Here is a 17,089-nt window from a genome sequence, read left to right as displayed (position 1 = left end):
TATCAGTGTTAATGCTGGCCATTAATTCCTAACATGACATCTGTAGGACATTCTCCCTATAGCTCTCTCTAGTCCTTCTCATGCCACTCAGCACTTTGGGCAATGAGTGCTTTCCAGGCACTCATCGTTCTGTAGTGTTTATGTTTTTATAGGGGCGGATTGCCAGCCTGGCGCCCAACCCTCCTCAGAGGGCACACTCGCACACTAACTCACACCTAGGACCAATTTAGAGTATCCAATCCACCTACAGCATGTCTTTGGAAAGTGGAAGGAAACTGGAGTACCCAGAGGAAACCCAGTCTAACACAGGGAGGACATGTAGATTCCACACAGAAGGCACCCCAGGCGAGAATCGAATCGCAGAACCTCTTGCTGTAATGCAACCACACTAAGTGCTGCACCTACTGGCCATGTCAGTGGTACAGTATGTAAAACTATGGCCCAGAACAAGCCATTTTGATTGAAAACACTGCCACTGAAAAACAACAATGAAAGGCAAAGAAAAAAAATATATATATATATGTATATATATATATATATATATATATATATATATATATATATATATATATATATATATATATATATATATATATATATATATATATATATATATATATATATATATATATATATATATATATATATATATATATATATATATATATATTATACACACACACACACACAGACACACACAAAAATGAAAAACTGAAAACTTGTACTCCTTACTTTTTTTTTTTTTTTGGAAACTGTCATTATGTGTGTGTGTGTATGTGTGTGTGTGTGTGCTTTGGATCTTTTTTACATAATTATTCCTGTAGCATTTAAGTGAGACCAAAGAGGTGCTTTAGTATACTTTTTAGGTATTAAATTTCAAGTGTTGTGCTATTTATGAAGTTAGCATGTTTATGTGAAATGGTGCCATATGAAGAGTAAAGCTTGCTCCCTAAAACAATGCTTTATGAGGCAATGACATTGGCTATACTGTGTTTTAATGACAGTGATCACAGTAAAAGTGGAATCAACGAAATAACATGAATAAGGCCACAACATAGCGGTCACATTTAAACTGGTTTCAATGAAATGGCATTACTCTACCTAATACAACACCCCACAGTGCCAAGCTATTTGATGCCCACAACACCCCACAGAGCTGTGCCATTTGGCACCCACAACACCCTACAGTGCTGTGCCATTTGAAATCTAAAACACCCCACAGTGCTATGCCATTTGACACCCACAACACTTCACAGTGTTATGCCATTTGATACCCACAACACCCCACATTGCTGTGCCATTTGATGCCCACAACACCCTACAGTGCTGTGCCATTTGACACCCACAACACCCCACAGTGCTATGTCATTTGACATCCACAACACTTCACAGTGCCATGCCATTTGATACCCAAAACACCCCAAGGTGCTGTGCCATTTGATACCCACAACACCTCACAGTGCTGTGCCATTTGACACCCACAACACCCCACAGTGCTGTGTCATTTGACACCCACAACACTTCACAGTGCTGTGCCATTTGACACCCACAACACTTCACAGTGCTATGCCATTTGACACCCACAACACTTCACAGTGCTATGCCATTTGATACCCAAAACACCCTACAGTGCTGTGTTATTTGATACCCACAACACCCCACAGTGCTGTGCCATTTGACACCCACAACAGCCCACAGTGCTGTGCCATTTGACACCCACAACACCCCACAGTGCTATGCCATTTGACATCCACAACACTTCACAGTGCCATGGCATTTGATACCCAAAACACCCCACAGTGCTGTGCCATTTGATACCCACAACACCCCACAGTGCTGTGCCATTTGACACCCACAACACTTCACAGTGCTATGCCATTTGACACCCACAACACTTCACAGTGTTATGCCATTTGATACCCACAACACCCCACAACACCCCACATTGCTGTGCCATTTGATGCCCACAACACCCTACAGTGCTGTGCCATTTGACACCCACAACACCCCACAGTGCTATGTCATTTGACATCCACAACACTTCACAGTGCCATGCCATTTGATACCCAAAACACCCCAAGGTGCTGTGCTATTTGATACCCACAACACCTCACAGTGCTGTGCCATTTGACACCCACAACACCCCACAGTGCTGTGTCATTTGACACCCACAACACTTCACAGTGCTGTGCCATTTGACACCCACAACACTTCACAGTGCTTTGCCATTTGACACCCACAACACTTCACAGTGCTATGCCATTTGATACCCAAAACACCCTACAGTGCTGTGTTATTTGATACCCACAACACCCCACAGTGCTGTGCCATTTGACACCCACAACACCCCACAGTGCTGTGCCATTTGACACCCACAACACCCCACAGTGCTATGCCATTTGACATCCACAACACTTCAGTGCCATGGCATTTGATACCCAAAACACCCCACAGTGCTGTGCCATTTGATGCCCACAACACCCCACAGTGCTGTGCCATTTGACACCCACAACACCCAACAGTGCTGTGCCATTTGACACCCACAACACTTCACAGTGCTGTGCCATTTGACACCCACAACACTTCACAGTGCTATGCCATTTGACACCCACAACACTTCACAGTGCTATGCCATTTGATACCCAAAACACCCTACAGTGCTGTGTTATTTGATACCCACAACACCCCACAGTGCTGTGCCATTTGACAACCACAACATCCCACAGTGCTGTGCCATTTGACAACCACAACACCCTGCAGTGCTGTGCCATTTGACACCCACAACACCCAACAGTGCTGTGCCATTTGACATCCACAACACTTCGAAGTGCTATGCCATTTGATACCCACAGCACCCTACAGTGCTGTGCCATTTGACACCCACAACACCCCACAGAGCTGTGCCATTTGACACCCACAACACCCCACATTGCTGTGCCATTTGACACCCACAACACTTCACAGTGCTATGCCATTTGACACCCACAACACTTCACAGTGCTATGCCATTTGATACCCACAACACCCCACAGTGCTGTGCCATTTGACACCCACAACACCCCACAGTGCTGTGCCATTTGACACCCACAACACTTCACAGTGCTCTGCCATTTGACACCCAGATATTTTTAAATGTCCTCATTCATGCTTTCAGGATGATCAGTTGTTGCTGACATACCCTTATAATTCTTTGCAGAATTTATCCTTGTTGTAGAGCATTTCTCATGTCAAACAGCTTAGACTATCATGTTGTCAGACATCATGAAATGTTTGGACCTTATATCCCACACCATGATTTAAAAATGGTGGTCCCTATAATCAATGATATCCACAAAACAGATCACATAATCTATCAGCACATAATCTGCAAACAGCTTCTACCTGTCTTCCAAAAGGGCAGATGTGAAATAATGCAGCAGAAATCTGAGCGGTCACATTGTATTTCTATACGTACCTCTAAAAATTTGAGGTTTATCTGTAGTTCCTCAACACACACAGCTGACAGTTCACTGCTAAAAAGGATACTGTCCATGGTGGCAAGAAACTACTAAGAAGTTTTAATTTCATTGTTTCAACTGTAATTATACAACAGAAATACATGAAATGTCCACAAGTGTGACTAAATAGTATACCTAGCATTAGGAACATATTAGCGCCTGAAAAACTGCTCACATTCTTTTAAAGTGCAACTAATTGCAATACAAACATATTTTGCTCCATCGTTTTCTGCCTGTGAGTCGTAACTATATTTCTAACTATAGAGGTAGTGGTAAGTCTTCTGAAAGAGAAGGTCAGAATGGTGACATGAAAAAATAAATTCAATTGTCTGTAAACAAACCCTGAAAATATTAAAACACTTCACCTCATTACCATATTCAGGAAACAGTTGCAGATGTTCTGAAATATTCCCTTGCAGTTATTCAGTTAGCTATGTAGCAATACACTTGTTTAGGGAAAAACAGGTAACACTGCTAAAAAGGTATAATTTAGTTTTAATCGCATCAGCTAAAAATGAATAACCCCAAGAATTAACTGTCCCCTCACAGTCTTCTCCCACAGAAAATAGCCCCATCAATCAGTACCAGAGAATCCAGTCCTTCTTATAAAAATAGTAATTGTGCGAAGAACCCAATCAGGGTTGTCTTGGACCTGCTAAAACCAATATTAGAAAGCAAAACCTGCCCATCCCAGCATGCAGTGCTGTTGAACTGTTACCTTAGCTTGCAGAGCAAATTATTTGGCTTAAAATGTTAGAAGTGTAACTGCATAACTTTTCATCTTTTGTTGCTGTTAACTTCAAAATTTATTTCAGCAGGAAAGTTTTCGTGATGCAGAGTTTCCTTTTATTGTACCACTGAACTACTGCAACACAGCAGGTTTTCTGGCCTTTTTATTGCTACAAGTACTTTTGGCATCCCTGTTATGATTACAATGACTTCTAGTACAAACAAGGTCTTAAAGTATGGATGCTGTGCTCCAGCAACTTTTATATTATTTAAAAGAATGTTACAAAGTTACCATCATACTCACTTTTAGGTTTAGCAAATATTCTAAGACTGAACTCTGACTATAAGCATGCATTAAAAATACATTGTTACAAACAGTAAAAGTGCATCAAAGCTGCACTAGAAAGACTGGAAGATCTGGGTACCTGTAAACAGAGCAGGGGTGGCTCTTGCTATTGGCTACTGGCCTGCATCTCTCCTACCCTAGTGCAAAGAAAAAGGGAAGAATTAAATTATTTGTATTATTATTTTTTTTTTACTTTTTCTTTAATTTCTTGGATTATGTCTAAAGTTTGAGCAATGAGAAATTATAGTTGTGTATGAATTTGCCATAGCAATAAATGTCTGACTTTTCACTGTTTCAGTATTCCTTACTAAAGGGTACATCAGTGAAGTACTGCTGCCTAATCCTCAGAATTGAATTGCCCCAGGAGAACCAGAGCAAGGGCATGTGCATGTAGAAAACAAAAGAAAGGGATGTGCATTCAGAAAGGGGAGAAAGAAGGACCCCTCAGCCAGACGGCAAGAAAGCAAAGACGAAGAAGGGGAATGGAGGGTTTGAGGGATGGAATACTGAAACAATAAAAAGCAAGACATATGCTATTATAGTAAGTTCTTATCCAACTGTACAATGTCCTTCCTTATCACTGTTGTAGTATTCCTTACTAAAGGAAGACTACAGAAATTTCTGCATTTGAAAATGCATAATTCTGTCTTTTATTCATGTATTTATTCATTTGATTGCAATCAAAGTACAGTGGTATACAGCTAGTGATAAAAGTGACTGTAATTGATGATTACAATTCTGTATGTCTGCCTTACATTTGTTGGAATGTAGCGGCCTTGCTTTTGCAGGATGTCTCTGTTTTTGTCTTGTGTTTGGTCTGTTCATAATTGTTGTTTTTTTTTTTGATAAATGAATGAGGACTTTGATTACTAGATAATGACATACATTTGAATTTCAGACTTAATAGCTTCCTGAAAAAAAAAACCACACTTGTTTTTTCCAGGTGATCTGATTTTCTCTCTCAGACCCTCATACATATAATGTATTCCTGTTGCCGTTTGTGATTTTACTTTCATCCCGAATCGAGACTGGAGGGGCACATGGAAGATAACCATCATATTCTGGAGAGGTAGGGAGGCATACAGGCACCATTCATTTGTCAACATAGTTTTTAGGGACCTACTATTTTGTTGTCTTTGAGCTTTGAGCTTTAGGCACAATTTATTTTTCCATGAAAGAAAAAATAAGACTGACAGTCTTTTTTCCTTATGATTTTTCTTTAAGGCATCACCTTAGAAGATCTTGAACCTTATGGTAGGCCCCCATGCCACTCACCCCAGACCTCTCAACCTCTTGGAGGTTGAGAGGTATGCACCCCAGACCTTCATCTTAATTCAGCTACTTTCCCCATACTTATTTCAGTGGATTCTTGGCAGGTTGGGTGTGTTAAAAGGATAGAGGTAAAAGTTGAAAAAAGAAGGCAAACCATAAAAACAAACAAGTAAAAAAAAAAGGAATGAAGTAATTAGTCCAGATTGTATAAGGTCAGGATTGGGGGCAAAGGCACTGTAGAGTTGCAGGGAGGCAATGTACTATTGGGGCCCATGGAATCCTTTGTCTGGCACTCCATTTTACCTAAGGCTGTCCTTGTTGACTGCAGTAAGATAGCTGAGGTAGCTACAGTCAGTGAAGTGACTAAAATAAGTGGGTACTTAGGCAATCCGTAGATGAACATTTCAGGTAAAGAAGGTGGTATTATCAGTGGGTTTAAAGAAAGACGTGCACTTGAGCATATAGCATTTACATAAGTTAATGCTCCTACTAAGCCTATGACATTTCAGTGGACTGATAATGTGTGGTGATGGATTGTTATAGAGGAACTTTGGTGTGAATATCTGCATTAGTCAGATAATAGACTGAGTGTTAATCTATGCTTGCATTTTAAGAGCATGATAGCAACGAGAAGATAAGAGAAGCAAGCCTGTAACAAAGTTTGAAGTTCTATTTTATGATGCATTCGTTTTCTTGAAACCATATTTTCTTGTACTGCAATATTATTTCTGCTTCTGATCTTCTAGCCAGTGGTGTTAAGTAAGTGTTGACTATAGGCAGAATTCCAAACTATTTGTTCTTAACCTTTATTGTGGTCTTGATGTCTCCTTTATAGTTTACTGTCAATTATAACATAAAGTATTTTAAATCAGATACTTGTTCAGTTGGAAATGGTATATCCTGTATCACCTTACTTGCAAATTTGTCTTGGACTTCTGACAGTGTGTCAGCACCATGCAAAGGTGTTGCACCATCTTTGGGCTGTACTAATCTGACACGTTTGGTGTACTTAAGCATTTTATTTGTAAAGATGAAGAAGAGTCGGGGGGAGGGCTACACTTGAAAAACAGGATCCAAGTGACAGTTTTGCCAGGATATTATTTGTGATCATCCTGATAGCCCATACACCACTAATAGGCATGATAACAGAACCTCAAATACTCATTCTATTCATGAGCCGTGCATAAGCCCCTAACAATCAAATAAATGATAGCTGTTAGCAATCCTTTAAAGGCTTTAAGTGATATGTGAGTACTATGCTCTGATAAAGAAAGTTGGGTGTGCACATGCAAGTACACATCCACACACACACACACACACACACACACACACACACACACACACACACACACACACACACACACACACACACACACTTTATATATAATGTTCTGAAATGTTTGTTAGCTTGTTTGTATGCACATACATGTAAGCATATAAGTACAAACAGATATTGTATATCCATAAAATTAATGTTCTATATTGATTCTTCAAGTTGTGTATTTGAGTTGTTAAACTGTGACTCACCAAACCAATACCAGTGGAAAAAAAGTAGGTCTGCAGAGGTAGCAACTTACTTTTCATTTCTCTTGTATGGAAGCCTAGAAAATAAGCACTAGCTTGGGTCAGGGCATGGCCTGTTAGCACTCATTTTGTAGGACTGATGGGTGTGACCCAATGCTTTGTTTTCATAATTTTCAGTTTGATGACCCCTGCAATATGTGTGTGTGTTTACGTATATATATATATATATATATATATATATATATATATATATATATGTGTGTGTGTGTGTGTGTGTGGTGTTTACAGAGATACATACACTCATGCATTACTGGGAGAATATTAAGTTATTAAGCATGACTCAGCATGCATTAGTAACAAAATGCTATAGGGTTAAGAATGTTACCAAGAGAAAAATTGAACAAAATAAAATGTTCTCACCTATGCCTAATATGAAGAACACAATTTAGCAACTATTACTGTGTATTAAAATAATACACTACATTCTTTTTCAGTACTGACAGCTTATTTCTGGATTAAAATTAGTTTTCCTAGAAGTAGATCCAAGCTTGTATCCAACATCTTGTAGATGACTGTCTTTGACCATGGATTCATCCTGTAGTCTGATGCAAAAGCTGATTGTAATTGTCCAAGTATTCTTTCTGCAGCAACTCTACCAAAGTTAGACATGGCACAAGGCATGTGATCACATCAATGAACTGTGCCAGGGGTTTCCATATGATAGCTATGCTCCACCTGTTAAACTATGGTAATACAAAGTGCTACAGTAAGATGTTTTACAAATGTGTCTTTTCTGTACAATTTGTTACATATGATTATTCACAAGAAACATCTCTGGCACAAGTCATTTAGCCTCTGTAGGTTGATGGCTTGAGCTAGACTACAAACTATCATGCTAAAAGTCCACAGCCTCTGCATATTAATCTGAAAAAAGTTTACTTTTCAGAGATAATCCACATATTTCCCATGCTTAAAGTGTGTTTTTTAAATTATTTTCCATATATGTTTCTGCTTTTTGTCTGTTTTTCTTGAGCTGCTCAAGAACTTTAACTTTCTTTATTTACTTTCATTGAAGCCTGATGTCACGTTGGATTCTGGTCCTGCAACAGAGATGATACAGCATAGCTGAATTTCTATTTGCTTCAGTTTCCACAGCAGCTACATAGTACTTATTTCCTCATTTATGATTCTACTGCATTCCTTCCCCCTACACTAAATGTTAATACCATGCAGGTACTACCCCTTCTGTAGAAAACTATTGCTTTACTACTTGTTTCTCATGCATATCAGATATGGGTTCTGGAAAGAAAAAATAAAAAACAGCTCCTTCCTTTCTTAACTCTTATTGTCTTCAGCCTCCTAACACAGCTTCTGTATGCACTCCAATATACCTAATAATTCTGTGAAGTCCGAAGGAATGTTTATGACTTACTGTATTGCTTCTCTCACTTCTCTTTTTACACTTTTCTGCACATAGCCTCTCTCAGCGGACCACTGAACTTGCTCTGCCTCATTTTTAATGATAACACACTCTAACACATCCACGACGGTAGTCAATAAAGACGTAAGACAATATTTTTAACCTATATCAAAAAACTCTGGAATAAACTCCCTGCTCATACAAGAAGCATTCAACACAGGCATGCATCAAATCCTTTTGACCAACTGTCTTAACAGACATTGATATGCAACAGTGGTATTTCCTAAGAAGTCACATGAAATCCTGATTTTCAGTCACTAATCTGTTACACAACTCAAAACTGTGCTAAACTTGTCATGTCATATCACTGATATAAACTGGTTTCTTTCTATTCTTTCCATCTTTGGTATGTGCCTGCCACAACAATGTAATGCACTATTAAGTCTCATCACATTACAGCATAAGTTTCTAAGTTTGCTGTAGCGATTTTCCACCATGATTTTCTATGTACAGCCTTTCCATAATCTAATTTATAAACTCCTGTTATGACCTGTTTCTATCATAGTGTTATGCAGTATCTTCTGTATAATTCTGTCATTTCATTTTGTAGTTATTTCCCTGGCACTCTAATGAGCACAGGACTGCTCAGCTGGATATTCACAGTTAACAAATGAAAGTAAATAATGAGATGTTTACATACAGCATTCACAATTTCTTTGATGACATGCATCCGCATATCTCTTACCAGCTGAGCCATTCTGACTTTGCAAAACCTCAGCCATAAGCATTGTCTTTTCTAATGATACACTGTTTTATATCCTGATGTTTCATGAAGGCTTTAGTTAGTTTCCTTCACATTTCTCCCAAGTATATATATATATATATATATATATATATATATATATATATATATATGCACATATGAGCATACCCACTAAGCACAGAAGGCAATGATCATTATAAAATGTGTATTTAAATTCAAGCACTCTGATTGGCTCCTAAGTCTCAGCAGCAGTAGTGATATAGTACAACACCATTACCGTATCCAGAGACAGCGTCATCATCAAAGGAAGTTAAATAATGTATCAGCCCTTTACCTCATTCTCTGACTAGTAAGATGGACCCAACAGTCCTGGTAAAAAACACCATGTGCTTGCTGACTGTTATACAGTGCAACCAATAAAATGAATAACTGACAAAAATGACACTACTAAAAAAGAAGATAGCTAGTTCACCTCAAATGGGAACACAATGCTTAAATGAAGAAACACACCTACTTCCTAAAAGAAAATTCTTCACCAAAATAAAAGTGTAGTTTCTAGTGTATCTTACTAGATTCTGCCATTGAAAACTCAATGTGAGTCTGCAAAGAACCAGAAAACCAATGAGATAGCATTCTCCTCCACCTTCAAGCTCTCAGTAGCTAGCCAACAGAATACTGCCCACTGCTAACTGCCAACAAAATGATGGTACCAAAAGACTTCATATAAAAGTAAATCCAACACACTAGGGCACGTATTTGATCAGATAGCTCCGGGAAAGCTATATAACTGGTAAGGCATAGAAACTGCTGTAGAATACAGTACTACTTTCTTCCTCAAAATAAACAAAACATTAAAATAGAAAACAATATATAATCAATAAAATGTTATACTAAGCATTGAATGATCATGAAAGAAAACTCAGAAATGGGGAAGGGAAGGCAAAAACTATGCATTTTTTACAATAGTATTAAAGACCTGTTTGCATATTTCTCAGGGTGGCAGCAGTTTTCATCTCAAACCATTCTAGTTTAAATATTATTAAATAAAAATGTAAAAGATTTCACATCTTCCAAAATGGTTTGATAAAAAGTATAATTCTACACAGTAGGTATTGTACAGCATCATTTAAACACTTTTGTATAACTAATGCACTCCAAGAAGTGTTGGTGTGTAATAATGTTATCTTGGCATGCGGGAAACACTCACCTTCAGTTCATGATTCAACACATCAGGTTTAAGATTATTACACAATAGCAGATGTTCTGTCATGTCTTATTGTTTAATTATCTTAACCTGACAAGCTGCTCAGACAGAAAGAGGTACCACGCCATCTTGCTTTTTACTATGCAAATGTATAACACTGTGTCCTTGTGTGGGTTATAGGCCCAACAGACTCTGTCCATATTTGAGCCATATTTCACATTTATTTTCACAAAGATTTATATTGTTGATTAGAACATAGTATACAAAATGAAGTTTCCCAGTATTACTTTTTCCTTGCTAGTGTTACCTCCTTTTTTACATAGGATTGTACCACTGCTTTGCCTCACAGCTTTCACTTGTTTGGCTGCCCCATAATCAGCAGAAATAAGTACTCAAAATCTGTTGTCCTATTTGTTGGCCATCAGAATCCCTCTGCATGCCTGTAAATCAAAAGAACCATTTCTATTTTCTTGCAAAAATTCTAAAATGCTGGTATTCCAAAATGTTTCCATTAAGACTTGCATTCTAGACACGATTTCTTTTATACATCTACCTAAAAAACAGCATCCCTTTCCCAAGCACCCTTACAATTTCATTGCAGTCTTGATTAGTTTCTCTAACTACAGTGCTTACTCAGCTAAAACATTCTGACCATCTAGCTCCTTGTGTGTTTCTTTTACTTCCTAAAAGCAAACAGTCCCCAATCAGGCCGCAGTCTTTGTAAGCCATCACAGCTTTCACATGCACTTTTCTCACTCATGTGCCTAATGCAAAGATCTGTCATCACAATAAAAGTGCCTTTAAGAAGGGCCCACTCTATTTTTTATCTTGCCATATATCTTTCTTTGGTGGAGCCCTCCTGAGACACAGATGCACCACTTCAAAGTCATGCCTCTTCAAATCTACGACTTCAGCTCCTGAACAGATGGAGTGCACCATGTGCTTATACTGAACCTCATTATGCAAAGATCTGCACAACAGAATATCTGACCCCTCCACCCACCCAGATTTTTCAACCCTTCATTTTTATTGAGCACCAGGTCCAGTATTTCATTCTCATTCAATATCTCTGTCATTAACTATTTGAGTCCTACATTTTCTTTCTCTTATTCCTGCACTTCACTGACTAGTACCAGTAATATGCCAGCCAACAGCATAAATCTGAACCCGCACAGAAGCAGTCTTTTATTTCTTTGTTTCACAGTGACCACATGCATATGATTATGTACAAGGCCAGTGACTGATGGTTTTTAAAATAATGAAACTGCAGCTTTGTGAACTAAAATGTTAAAGAATTATACCAGTGACCATCAAATGTAAATTCCAGTCATCAGGATGAATCCGTTACACTTTCTAATGTGTCCAAACATAAGAAGAAGAATGCTTGACTACAAATAAAGAACTCTGAATAAAGCAATCTCACAGAAGTACAATGACAAACATAAGAAGAAACACAAGTTCTGTTCATATAGGACTCTGGCATACAATGGGACATTGTATGAAGTTAGTTATTTTCATTTGCATTTGTAAAGTTCACTTTCTAGTGCTTTACTCTACTTTCAAAGAAAATTAACTAAAGGAGACACATTTTATTGTATTTCATTTGACTGTGCTTGTTTGCTCCCCTATCCTGGAAAACTGTACAACTAGTCCTTGTAAATGTGTGTGTTATTGCAGTCATTACATTATATGGCCTGCAGTTCAGCTGGTTGATGTTTTAATATCTGAGGGGTGCTACTATACACTTAACTTTCTCCCTCACCTCTGCCTGCAAAAGGAAGCTCAGTTGGAGATCATAACATCAGTATGTTATTCCCCAGTAATAGCTACAATGTCTACACCTCCTCCTTTCAACAACACTGTCTGGACTGCCATTTTATTTTAATTATATCTCTGTTTAGCTTTTGCTAACTAGTTCATACCCTTCACTCATAAATGCTTCTTATTAGTGTAACAGAAGTATAAGACACATTAAATTACTCCGGCACACAAGTGGAGGTTATAGGAATTGAATTTGGTTCTACAGGATGAACCATAACATATCCTGATGCACTATACAGGAAGTCAGTGTCACAGCGAATGGCATATTTTCCCATTTCCTTTTTTATTGCATACTCTTAGGGTTCCACCATCTAATTTCATGCTTTATAAATTGAACTGTCAAATACATTGCCTCCACAGGTAACTCCTCCATGAATTTATGTACTCATGCTGATAAAAAAACTGTATGGTTCTATATGATGAATGCCTTTTCCTTCAGCCATATCTGGTGACTCAATATTCTTTCTTTATAAATATCACATTCTAGCTATTTGTCTTACGGACTGTGTCAGTCACTCAACAATTGATTGTGTGGAGTAGATAAAGGGACATTGGAGTTTTCTTTTTTCTCCACTGTTAAGTGACCTCAGGGTATGTGTATGTGTATATATATATATATATATATATATATATATGTCTAAGGGATGTGAGACAATGTTCCCCAACATGAGCGGGTTGTGAGGGAGACTGCCCCTTGCAAAAATAACTTTCTTCTGAGGCTCATGGAAAGTTGTTTTGTCTCTCTCTCTCTCTTTTTCTCTTTGTTTTGATTGATTGGCAGCCAATCAAAGAACTGTTAATTGAGCAACATAACTTCTTTTTCCGTGCACACATATGCCTTTACATACTTTGGACATTTTGAGAGTGGACACAATGCAAAGTTTATCACATGTATGGCAATGTTATCAAGTCTATAAACAACCCATTGAAGGAATGTGGTACAGAATGAAACTCGGTTTCCATTTGTACTCATGCTTGTCCAGCATACCAAGTAAGTATGACCACTAAACAAGAAGCTTTTCCCTTAAGATAGCAAAAGCATTTTATGAATCACATTCCCAACATGGCCAATGAAAACTTCATAGATGTCTATTTTAGCATCCATCTCAGCCCTTCCATCTCCCAAATATCTACACTGGTTACCAGCAATAGGTAATGAATGTGGCTACAATACAAATGTATTGTACTGTCCCTCTGCACCTGCATGCACTCATCCTCTTCTATAAACCTCTGCACATAGATGGTGAAAGATCTGAAAACTAATTGTTGCTTGATTAGATGACATGCACCACACAACTGCACAATGTCTTACAACAGCCATGGACATGCATATCTTCCTATTTCTCAGATGAAAAAACAAATGCTGATTGCTTATTATGGAGAGCACTACAGCAGTGGTATGACATAGTCCACAGATGTGTTGGTGCTTGCACCTAATATGCATGTAAATCAGGCAGTGTTTGTGATTTTTTTTAACACAAAGGTAACATGAAACTATCAGTGCCAGATTAGGATCCATCTGATGGTTAACAAAGTTCTGAAACAGCAAAAAAACACAGTCACCTCTAACTCGTGTAACAAGTGACCTGAACCAAACTACTTCAATAATATCCTTTTAGCAAATGCTTGTTTTGCATACATCTCTGTGTTTTCTCACTGGTATTAACCATATGGCCCCCCAATCCATTCCCCTCTGAGCTGCAAAGCACTTTGGGATACAGTTTGCATGTCAGATGCAGTATAATTCTAAGGGCCTTCCCCGTTTCTTCCTACTGGCTAGGAATCCATGTGACGAGCTTAGTGACACTGCAGTCGTTGCCTGCACTCTCTGTTCAGCATGATTTGGCACAACTGCCAGCCTTTGTCAGACAGGCTAACGACTGAACAGGCATCGACATGGAATGAGTAATTGCTCTCCATCTCAACCAGGAAGGGGGGGGGGTTCTTTCTTGAGCTAGGCTCAGGATTGCACAAAATAATCACATCAGGAAGCCTGCAGCATGACTCCATAAGAAACACATGTCTTATGAAATGCCTAATCAAGGACCCCTTTAGAGATTCTTAGTGTTATCAGAGCCCTGCCAGGCTGAAGGGGCTCACAATCAAAGCCTCTTATACAGTTTTGCAGTCAGCCTACTACTGTTATCTTTCTACAGCTGATGCAGTAAAAAAATGCATATGACAAGGGATACAAAGTGCTCCTTTTTAAACAGTAATTAATAGGCTTAATAGGTAAAGTGGACTCTTACTTGACACTTAAACTAGTGGAAACTGCTTGCCAGCTGCAAGAACTGCTGAAAATTAGCTGCTACTATTCATTTCAAACATGAAAGACACTTTTTTTACAAAAAGTTCAAATCCTTGTCAAAGAACTGCAGTAGCCAGTAAACCATACACAGAACACTATATCCCCACCCCCACCCATCCCAGTCCCCAAACCCTGAGTATTTATTATAGCTGAAAGCAGCTGAGTCCGTGAATTGGCCTCAGATGATCTCTGTTTTTCTCAGACAAAAGGCACATTTCAGTTCAAATACATCCCTTGCCTACAAATTACACATCTGTTCACAATTAAAACACAAGCATCATTAAATAAAAAGGGGACTGCAGGCCCCCCTACAACCTGATTTGACAGACAACACAGCAATGTGCTAATAGTATGTATCCGTATGGGAAGGAGAAAGGCTGTTACCTGTAAACTGCCCTGTCATACTGCACCGATATACATAAACCTATCCAAGCTGTCAGCACTGTGATAAAGGGTGGCCCAGGTTAGTCCATTTGATGGTTTTCCATTCTTCCCCAGACCAGCTTCTGACCTCCAATTCTGACATCGGTAGCTGGATGCTTCAATACCTCCTTGCTGTTCCCTAGCCGGTGATGTCACAGGATTTCTCTTTTGCTCATTGGTTGACAGAAGCCCGATGATAATAATAAAGCTGAAAGCACTTGAAGGGCCAGACAAGACTGATCTTTTGTTTAGCTGCATGGAACCTCTGGGAAAAGCTTACATGTGGGAGGGTAGAATTTTCTGTATTATAACTCACATACCTAGAATTAGCAAAACTACCTGAAGAAAAACTGTGATGTGAAGACTATGTACTCATAAAGGAAAGTTTGCATGTACTGTTAATGAAAACATTGTTACTGTTCTATATAGCTTTTTTTCTAAACTACACCAGAACTTCAGAAATTCATTGTTGTATGTTTACATTACTTCAGGAAAACAGCCAGATGTTCATATTTCTCAAAGTTATAGAGACAACTTGAGAAGTTATACACATAATTATTAAGGTCATATATAAAAATACAGAAAGAAAATGAGCAAGTCTCACTCTGGGAAAAGACTACTATGAGTCTCTGATAATGAAAAATGACACTAATACTATCTGAGCAAGTGGACGGTAACACTGTCAGATAATAACATGCCATCCTTGTAATATTTTGCAAACAATATCCTCTAAGAGATGTATTTGTTTATTTGCTTCTCTGAGGAAAAGTCTAAATGTATTATTTTGTGAGAAAACACATATTTCAGATATACCAAACCCAAAAATTGTGTGGCTGGGGGTTGGGAGACTTTGTGATTTAAAAATTATTTAAACAGTAAAGATTTTTATTTGTTGGAAAGGAATGAAAGGTTTATGTACATATCATCTAAACTGATATGCATCTTGCAGTGTGTGTGTGTGTGTGTGTGTGTGTGTGTGTATACTATATATATATATATATATATATATATATATATATATATATATATATATATATATATATGCATTAAATACACACACAAGACCTCATACAAGCACAACACAAGTAAACTACACTAATTAAGGAACACTTCCTGTAATCACACACTTTGCATTGATCTGTAAATCTTGTACTTAGCATCCCAGCTCTATGAAACAGAGGACTAAAGTCCTGACTATGCCCCTGATGACCCAAATTTGATGAGCAGTAGAAGAATCTGGAGGAATATACTGGGCTTCAGAAGACAACAGTAACTCACCCACTTTCAAGGAGAGAAGCAGTCTGGTCTGCAGCATTGCAGATACATCTAAGAATGTCAGGTGTATGGGGCATGTATCTATAAAAAGAGGGTGATGGGTGTGCTGAAAGGAGCCAGAGGTAGTGACATGTGGATGCATGCATGCATCTCCCTAGTCAGTACCTAGAGTGGACATCAGAGCAACAACAGAGGGCTTAGGACAAGAGGGTTGCCCCTTACATATAGTGATCCATGCCCAGAGCCCAACTCTCATGCCTAAGGGGAAAGAACAGTTCATTAGACTCTTGCACTTTCACTGGATAAGTGGGCTGAGAGGCCTTTGTCTTGTTTAAGGAATGAATGAGTCTGGGGGAGTTTAATGATAAGAGGGGATAAAAAATAGTACTTAGTGAGGAACTGCACACATTAAACTGTATTTATCCATTACCTAATTAAAGTAATAAGTGAAAACAGTGTTATTAAATTGAAATAAGACAACAAAAAATGTATCATCCTAGACTGTTT

General features: G+C 38.4%; 1 protein-coding gene across 4 annotated transcripts in view; it reads right to left on the bottom strand.

Annotated features, from left to right (window-relative positions):
* The window catches only part of LOC122815412 (serine/threonine-protein kinase PAK 3), a 1,296,647-nt gene extending 1,281,202 nt beyond the window's left edge, over positions 1–15,445 (bottom strand). For all 4 annotated transcript variants that reach the window (XM_044087883.1, XM_044087885.1, XM_044087884.1 and 1 more), the window contains exon 1: positions 15,269–15,445. The gene's annotated coding sequence lies outside the window, so the exon portion shown is untranslated. The remainder of the gene's footprint in view (positions 1–15,268) is intronic.
* Between the last annotated feature and the right edge of the window lie 1,644 nt (positions 15,446–17,089).

This window comes from Protopterus annectens, chromosome 11.part0 (genome assembly GCF_019279795.1).
Source record: "Protopterus annectens isolate FY-2018-M chromosome 11.part0, PAN1.0, whole genome shotgun sequence".
NCBI classification, from domain to species: Eukaryota; Metazoa; Chordata; order Ceratodontiformes; family Protopteridae; genus Protopterus; species Protopterus annectens.
Note: the sequence above shows the minus strand (reverse complement) of the source record. Positions and strands in the feature narration are given on the sequence as shown.